General features: G+C 54.0%; 4 non-coding genes across 4 annotated transcripts in view; all 4 read right to left on the reverse strand.

Moving 5' to 3' along the window:
* LOC143243529 (large subunit ribosomal RNA) overlaps positions 1–1019 on the reverse strand; it is a 3808-nt gene extending 2789 nt beyond the window's left edge. The window contains exon 1 of the ribosomal RNA XR_013024653.1: positions 1–1019. This exon is cut by the window's left edge and continues 2789 nt beyond it. This is a non-coding gene — a ribosomal RNA (large subunit ribosomal RNA).
* Positions 1020–1304: 285 nt separating this feature from the next.
* LOC143243445 (5.8S ribosomal RNA) lies at positions 1305–1457 on the reverse strand. The gene has a single exon (XR_013024573.1). It is a non-coding gene; the product is annotated as a 5.8S ribosomal RNA (ribosomal RNA).
* Positions 1458–2045: 588 nt separating this feature from the next.
* LOC143243493 (small subunit ribosomal RNA) lies at positions 2046–3851 on the reverse strand. Its single transcript, XR_013024617.1, has one exon. It is a non-coding gene; the product is annotated as a small subunit ribosomal RNA (ribosomal RNA).
* A 2712-nt stretch (positions 3852–6563) lies between these two features.
* LOC143243514 (small subunit ribosomal RNA) lies at positions 6564–8366 on the reverse strand. Its single transcript, XR_013024638.1, has one exon. It is a non-coding gene; the product is annotated as a small subunit ribosomal RNA (ribosomal RNA).
* Positions 8367–8593: the final 227 nt, after the last annotated feature.

Consider the following 8593-nt stretch of genomic DNA (forward strand, 5'->3'; position numbering starts at 1 on the left):
CGGACGAAGGCGAGGATCCCAACGAAGTCGGCAGCCCGGCCGACCTTCACTTTCATTGCGCCTTTGGGCCTGTACAAGACCCAATGACTTGCGCACATGTTAGACTCCTTGGTCCGTGTTTCAAGACGGGTCGGGTGGGTGACCGACCTACTCGCCGCCGACCGTAAGCACCTCCTCGCGGAAGCTTCGCCAGACCAACGCCGCCAACCTTACACAAACCACGCGCTGGGTGGTTAGTCTCGGGTCGACGACTGCCGACGAGATGCCGCTCCACGTTTTACGGGAAGGCACGGCCAGGCCCGCACAGGGCCTACAGTAACCTCGGTTGGGTGGCGCGTCCGTTCGGACGGGCTGGCTGTAACGCCATCGACGGAACGTGCAGCTCCGACATAGGGTACCTTCCCTTGCCCGACCTCCTGACCGCACTCTTCAGACTCGCCCAACCGGTGGCGGCGTCCTACGGACAGGGGAAAGTGCGCCGGCAAAACAGACATTCAGAAGCAGCTCCGTCCTGCTCGAGTCCGGAAACGCTGCTACCTCTCCGCTTTACCGGCTGAATCCCCCTGCCATCGGCTTTCGAGGGCCCACCCGTTTACCTCTAAGCGGTTTCACGTACTCTTGAACTCTCTCTTCAAAGTTCTTTCAACTTTCCCTCACGGTACTTGTTTACTATCGGTCTCGTGGACGTATTTAGCCTTAGGTGGAGTTTACCACCCACTTAGGGCTGCACTCTCAAGCAACCCGACTCCAGAGAGGAGACCTCCGCCGACGGCACCGGCAACTATGGGCCTTGCACCCGCTACGGGGTATAGCCCCAGTCAGGGGACTTGCACCGGAAACCGTCGACAGAAGAGTACCTCCCAAACGCCACATTTCCCATACGCCCGACAGGACGCGGGATTCGGCGGTGGGCTGTTCCCCGTTCGCTCGCCGTTACTAAGGGAATCCCTTTTGGTTTCTTTTCCTCCGCTTATTTATATGCTTAAATTCAGCGGGTACTCTCGTCTGATCTGAGGTCGACAACATCGTCCGACTGCACCTCCTTCCTTCGTGCTTCCGGCACTGCATGGGCAACCGCGTTCAACGTACCCGCTACGCCTCCTGACGTGGAGGAGAAGGAGAGAATCAGACAGGCCTGCCGATGCTTCCCGGCTCGCGAGAAGCTGTTGTTCTATTCAGGCACTTTTCAAACTTACTTTCGGTCTACGGGATTGCGACTACCGCCTCCCCGACGAGACCAATGTGGCCGATTGGCTTAAGAGAGACTGCCCGCTCTCACCAAACATGCCTAGGAGACTGTATTCCGACCCTCAGACAGGCGAGGCTCCGGGCGTGACCCGGAGCCGCAATGTGCGTTCGAAAATGAGTGCTCAATGTGTCCTGCAATTCACACCAAGTCTCGCAGCTAGCTGCGTTCTTCATCGACCCACGAGCCGAGTGATCCACCGCTTAGAGTCGTGAATCTTTCCGTCAATTCCTGTTTCAATTAAAGACCACATTCTCGAACTGGAGGAAATGGAGAGACGTGCAGCCTCTCCTGTTTGCCACAAGGAACCCCGCTCGGGGCTCCTTAATATTTCCTCACCACCCGCCGACGGTGGATTTTCAGTTTCGAGACTTTATCACATGAAGCAGGCGGGCCCCTTCTAAAGACTAAGGGGCCTCATTAAACCTAGCAGCCGAGTTTGTCCCCGCGAGGAAACAGAGCCCGCGTGCTCGCGTAACCCTTACGTTTCCTACCCTGACGGGGCAGAGGACCAAACACGGTTACACCTCGCGTCAGCACAAGCGCCGTGGCTCGGACACCCGCTACGGGGTTCACCTGACGCGAGCATATAGGTACCTGAACGTTCTAGCTCTCATCCCACTGGATGCGGGAGAGCCACCGCGGCGAGACCAAACACACGTATTAACCATGTGCTACGCGGACCCCTTTCGCGGACGGTCCGGCGGTCTCCCGGGTATTGTTCAGAGAGAGTCTTTGTTTGGAGTGGGGAATCCCTGCCGGCAAGACGGGCCGAGCTGGGCACTCTCTACATCCCCGATAATGATCCTTCCGCAGGTTCACCTACGGAAACCTTGTTACGACTTTTACTTCCTCTAAATGATCAAGTTTGGTCATCTTTCCGGCACACAGGCGCGACCCGAAAGCCGCTCCAGCAGCCAGTCCGAAGACCTCACTAAATCATTCAATCGGTAGTAGCGACGGGCGGTGTGTACAAAGGGCAGGGACGTAATCAACACGAGCTGATGACTCGTGCTTACTGGGAATTCCTCGTTCAGGGGAATAATTACAAGCCCCTATCCCTATCACGAAGGAGGTTCAACGGGTTACCCAGTCCTACCGGACAGGGGCAATCACACGCTGATTCCTTCAGTGTAGCGCGTGCGGCCCCGGACATCTAAGGGCATCACAGACCTGTTATTGCTCTGTCTCGTGCGGCTAAACGCCGCTTGTCCCTCTAAGAAGATCGACCGACACGTGTGATCAGTCGTCTATTTAATAGGCTAGAGTCTCGTTCGTTATCGGAATTAACCAGACAAATCGCTCCACCAACTAAGAACGGCCATGCACCACCACCCACTGAATCAAGAAAGAGCTCTTAATCTGTCAATCCTTCCAGTGTCCGGGCCGGGTGAGTTTCCCCGTGTTGAGTCAAATTAAGCCGCAGGCTCCACTCCTGGTGGTGCCCTTCCGTCAATTCCTTTAAGTTTCAGCTTTGCAACCATACTTCCCCCGGAACCCAAACACTTTGGTTTCCCGGAAGCTGCCCGCCGAGTCGTTTGAGGAACTCAGGCGGATCGCTGGTTGGCATCGTTTATGGTTAGAACTAGGGCGGTATCTGATCGCCTTCGAACCTCTAACTTTCGTTCTTGATTAATGAAAACATTCTTGGCAAATGCTTTCGCAGTAGTTCGTCTTGCGACGGTCCAAGAATTTCACCTCTAGCGTCGCAATACGAATGCCCCCGTCTGTCCCTCTTAATCATTACCTCGTGTTCCGAAAACCAACAAAATAGAACCGAGGTCCTATTCCATTATTCCATGCACCATTATTCAGGCGTTTCGCCTGCTTTGAGCACTCTAATTTTTTCAAAGTAAACTTGCCGGCCACCCAAGACACTCAATCAAGGGCACCGAGGGAAAACCGGCAGGATGTTTAGGCCAGGAAGTAACCGCCAAAGCGGACCCCCTGTCTAGAACTGAGATCCAACTACGAGCTTTTTAACCGCAACAACTTTAATATACGCTATTGGAGCTGGAATTACCGCGGCTGCTGGCACCAGACTTGCCCTCCAATAGATCCTCGTTAAAGGATTTAGAGTGTACTCATTCCAATTACGGGGCCTCGATAGAGTCCCGTATCGTTATTTTTCGTCACTACCTCCCCGTTCTGGGAGTGGGTAATTTGCGCGCCTGCTGCCTTCCTTGGATGTGGTAGCCGTTTCTCAGGCTCCCTCTCCGGAATCGAACCCTGATTCCCCGTTACCCGTTACGACCATGGTAGGCGCATAACCTACCATCGACAGTTGATAAGGCAGACACTTGAAAGATGCGTCGCCGGTGCTAGACCGTGCGATCAGCCAAAAGTTATCCAGAGTCACCATCATTTGCGGACCGAGGTCCGATTGGTCTTGGTCTAATAAATGCGCTCGTCCCGTGAGGTCGGAGCTTTGTTGCATGTATTAGCTCTAGAATTACCACAGTTATCCAAGTAGGAAAGTACGATCTAAGGAACAACGGCTGGATAATGAGCCATTCGCGGTTTCACCTTATTTCGGCATGTACTTAGACATGCATGGCTTAATCTTTGAGACAAGCATATGACTACTGGCAGGATCAACCAGGTATCTTTTCTCGTTCGGTGCAAGCCACCCGCTCCAACGGCGAGTAGAAACACCACTCTCGAATCGGCAGACGCGTGGCTAGATACACGCCTGCCGTTCTCTGTCTACTTCGTGTCACCAATCACGAGACAGACCTCTTACACACTCTAGAGTACGAGTTCTCCAAAACAACAGTTCCGATAAAACGAAACAAACTAGGGCGTATCAGGAAGAACCGACCTTCGGAGGACAGCTCAACCCACACTAAGCTATATCGAAAATGATGCATATTCCGATGTCTCGGCATGGTTACCCGAAACTCGTCGCATCAGCAGTGGGAACAGAACGTCTTTCGTAACAAAGACAATCGTTAATCGCTCGGATTAACTCGTACGCGTGCGGTCGAACGCACGTACTGCTTTTATCCCCGCTCGGACCGAGAGGGAAAGGGAAACAGTCACCGTTATTGACGTGCCCCGTGAAAGGGAAGGGGCGCTCGGACCCTTGGTTTGACAAGCTGAAATTCAACGGCTCGTGCAGAGCACGCTGCGGGTCCAGCATCCCTTGTGTCTCTGACTGAGACCGGCTAATCGCTCGGATTAACTCGTAGGCGTGCGGTCGAACGCACGTACTGCTTTTATCCCCGCTCGGACCGAGAGGGATAGGGAAACAGTCACCGTTGTTCACGTGCCCCGTGAAAGGGAAGAGCCGCTCGGACCCTTGGTTTGACATGCTGAAATTCAACGGCTCGTGCAGAGCACGCTGCGGGTCCAGCATCCCGTGTGTCTCTGACTGAGACCGGCTAATCGCTCGGATTAACACGTAGGGGTGCGGTCGAACGCACGTACTGCTTTTATCCCCACTCGGACAGAGAGGGAAAGGGAAACAGTCACCGTTGTTCACGTGCCCCGTGAAAGGGAAGAGCCGCTCGGACCCTTGGTTTGACATGCTGAAATTCAACGGCTCGTGCAGAGCACGCTGCGGGTCCAGCATCCCGTGTGTCTCTTAATGAGACTGGCTAATCGCTCGGATTAACTCGTAGCCGTGCGGTCGAACGCACGTACTGCTTTTATCCCCGCTCGGACCGAGAGGGAAAGGGAAACAGTCACCGTAAATAACATGCCCCGTGAAAGGGAAGGGCCGCTCGGACCCTTGGTTTGACAAGCTGAAATTCAACGACTCGTGCAGAGCACGCTGCGGGTCCAGCATCCCGTGTGTCTCTGACTGAGACCGGCTAATCGCTCGGATTAACTCGTAGGCGTGCGGTCGAACGCACGTACTGCTTTTATCCCCGCTCGGACCGAGAGGGAAAGGGAAACAGTCACCGTTGTTCACGTGCCCCGTGAAAGGGAAGAGCCGCTCGGACCCTTGGTTTGACATGCTGAAATTCAACGGCTCGTGCAGAGCACGCTGCGGGTCCAGCATCCCGTGTGTCTCTGACTGAGACCGGCTAATCGCTCGGATTAACACGTAGGGGTGCGGTCGAACGCACGTACTGCTTTTATCCCCGCTCGGACCGAGAGGGAAAGGGAAACAGTCACCGTTGTTCACGTGCCCCGTGAAAGGGAAGAGCCGCTCGGACCCTTGGTTTGACATGCTGAAATTCAACGGCTCGTGCAGAGCACGCTGCGGGTCCAGCATCCCGTGTGTCTCTGACTGAGACCGGCTAATCGCTCGGATTAACTCGTAGGCGTGCGGTCGAACGCACGTACTGCTTTTATCCCCGCTCGGACCGAGAGGGAAAGGGAAACAGTCACCGTTATTGACGTGCCCCGTGAAAGGGAAGAGCCGCTCGGACCCTTGGTTTGACATGCTGAAATTCAACGACTCGTGCAGAGCACGCTGCGGGTCCAGCATCCCGTGTGTCTCTGACTGAGACCGGCTAATCGCTCGGATTAACTCGTAGGCGTGCGGTCGAACGCACGTACTGCTTTTATCCCCGCTCGGACCGAGAGGGAAAGGGAAACAGTCACCGTAAATAACATGCCCCGTGAAAGGGAAGGGCCGCTCGGACCCTTGGTTTGACAAGCTGAAATTCAACGACTCGTGCAGAGCACGCTGCGGGTCCAGCATCCCGTGTGTCTCTGACTGAGACCGGCTAATCGCTCGGATTAACTCGTAGGCGTGCGGTCGAACGCACGTACTGCTTTTATCCCCGCTCGGACCGAGAGGGAAAGGGAAACAGTCACCGTAAATTCACGTGCCCCGTGAAAGGGAAGAGCCGCTCGGACCCTTGGTTTGACATGCTGAAATTCAACGACTCGTGCAGAGCACGCTGCGGGTCCAGCATCCCGTGTGTCTCTGACTGAGACCGGCTAATCGCTCGGATTAACTCGTAGGCGTGCGGTCGAACGCACGTACTGCTTTATCCCCGCTCGGACCGAGAGGGAAAGGGAAACAGTCACCGTAAATAACATGCCCCGTGAAAGGGAAGGGCCGCTCGGACCCTTGGTTTGACAAGCTGAAATTCAACGACTCGTGCAGAGCACGCTGCGGGTCCAGCATCCCGTGTTCACCTGACGCGAGCATATAGGTACCTGAACGTTCTAGCTCTCATCCCACTGGATGCGGAGAGCCACCGCGGCGAGACCAAACACACGTATTAACCATGTGCTACGCGGACCCCCCGCGCGGACGGTCCGGCGGTCTCCCGGGTATTGTTCAGAGAGAGTCTTTGTTTGAGTGGGGATCCCTGCCGGCAAGACGGGCCGAGCTGGGCACTCTCTACATCCCCGATAATGATCCTTCCGCAGGTTCACCTACGGAAACCTTGTTACGATTTTACTTCCTCTAAATGATCAAGTTTGGTCATCTTTCCGGCACACAGGCGCGACCCGAAAGCCGCTCCAGCAGCCAGTCCGAAGACCTCACCAAATCATTCAATCGGTAGTAGCGACGGGCGGTGTGTACAAAGGGCAGGGACGTAATCAACACGAGCTGATGACTCGTGCTTACTGGGAATTCCTCGTTCAAGGGGAATAATTACAAGCCCCTATCCCTATCACGAAGGAGGTTCAACGGGTTACCCAGTCCTACCGGACAGGGGCAATCACACGCTGATTCCTTCAGTGTAGCGCGCGTGCGGCCCCGGACATCTAAGGGCATCACAGACCTGTTATTGTTCTGTCTCGTGCGGCTAAACGCCGCTTGTCCCTCTAAGAAGATCGACCGACACGTGTGATCAGTCGTCTATTTAATAGGCTAGAGTCTCGTTCGTTATCGGAATTAACCAGACAAATCGCTCCACCAACTAAGAACGGCCATGCACCACCACCCACTGAATCAAGAAAGAGCTCTTAATCTGTCAATCCTTCCAGTGTCCGCCGGGTGAGTTTCCCCGTGTTGAGTCAAATTAAGCCGCAGGCTCCACTCCTGGTGGTGCCCTTCCGTCAATTCCTTTAAGTTTCAGCTTTGCAACCATACTTCCCCCGGAACCCAAACACTTTGGTTTCCCGGAAGCTGCCCGCCGAGTCGTTTGAGGAACTCAGGCGGATCGCTGGTTGGCATCGTTTATGGTTAGAACTAGGGCGGTATCTGATCGCCTTCTCGAACCTCTAACTTTCGTTCTTGATTAATGAAAACATTCTTGGCAAATGCTTTCGCAGTAGTTCGTCTTGCGACGGTCCAAGAATTTCACCTCTAGCGTCGCAATACGAATGCCCCCGTCTGTCCCTCTTAATCATTACCTCGTGTTCCGAAAACCAACAAAATAGAACCGAGGTCCTATTCCATTATTCCATGCACCATTATTCAGGCGTTTCGCCTGCTTTGAGCACCCTAATTTTTTTCAGTAAACTTGCCGGCCACCCAAGACACTCAATCAGGGCACCGAGGGAAACCGGCAGGATGTTTAGGCCAGGAAGTAACCGCCAAAGCGGACCCCTGTCTAGAACTGAGATCCAACTACGAGCTTTTAACCGCAACAACTTTAATATACGCTATTGGAGCTGGAATTACCGCGGCTGCTGGCACCAGACTTGCCCTCCAATAGATCCTCCTCAAAGGATTTAGAGTGTACTCATTCCAATTACGGGGCCTCGATAGAGTCCCGTATCGTTATTTTTCGTTATTTTTTTCCCCGTTCTGGGAGTGGGTAATTTGCGCGCCTGCTGCCTTCCTTGGATGTGGTAGCCGTTTCTCAGGCTCCCTCCGGAATCGAACCCTGATTCCCCGTTACCCAGTTACGACCATGGTAGGCGCATAACCTACCATCGACAGTTGATAAGGCAGAGACTTGAAAGATGCGTCGCCGGTGCTAGAACGTGCGATCAGCCAAAAGTTATCCAGAGTCACCATCATTTGCGGACCGAGGTCCGATTGGTCTTGGTCTAATAAATGCGCCTCGTCCCGTGAGGTCGGAGCTTTTTGCATGTATTAGCTCTAGAATTACCACAGTTATCCAAGTAGGAAAGTACGATCTAAGGAACAACGGCTGGATAATGAGCCATTCGCGGTTTCACCTTATTTCGGCATGTACTTAGACATGCATGGCTTAATCTTTGAGACAAGCATATGACTACTGGCAGGATCAACCAGGTATCTTTTCTCGTTCGGTGCAAGCCACCCGCCCAACGGCGAGTAGAAACACCACTCTCGAATCGGCAGACGCGTGGCTAGATACACGCCTGCCGTCTCTCTGTCTACTTCTGTGTCACCAATCACGAGACAGACCTCTTACACACTCTAGAGTAACGAGTTCTCCAAAACAACAGTTCCGATAAAACGAAACAAACTAGGGCGTATCAGGAAGAACCGACCTTCGGAGG

The sequence above is a fragment of the Tachypleus tridentatus genome, unplaced genomic scaffold, assembly GCF_004210375.1.
Source record: "Tachypleus tridentatus isolate NWPU-2018 unplaced genomic scaffold, ASM421037v1 Hic_cluster_2, whole genome shotgun sequence".
Classification (NCBI taxonomy): Eukaryota; Metazoa; Arthropoda; class Merostomata; order Xiphosura; family Limulidae; genus Tachypleus; species Tachypleus tridentatus.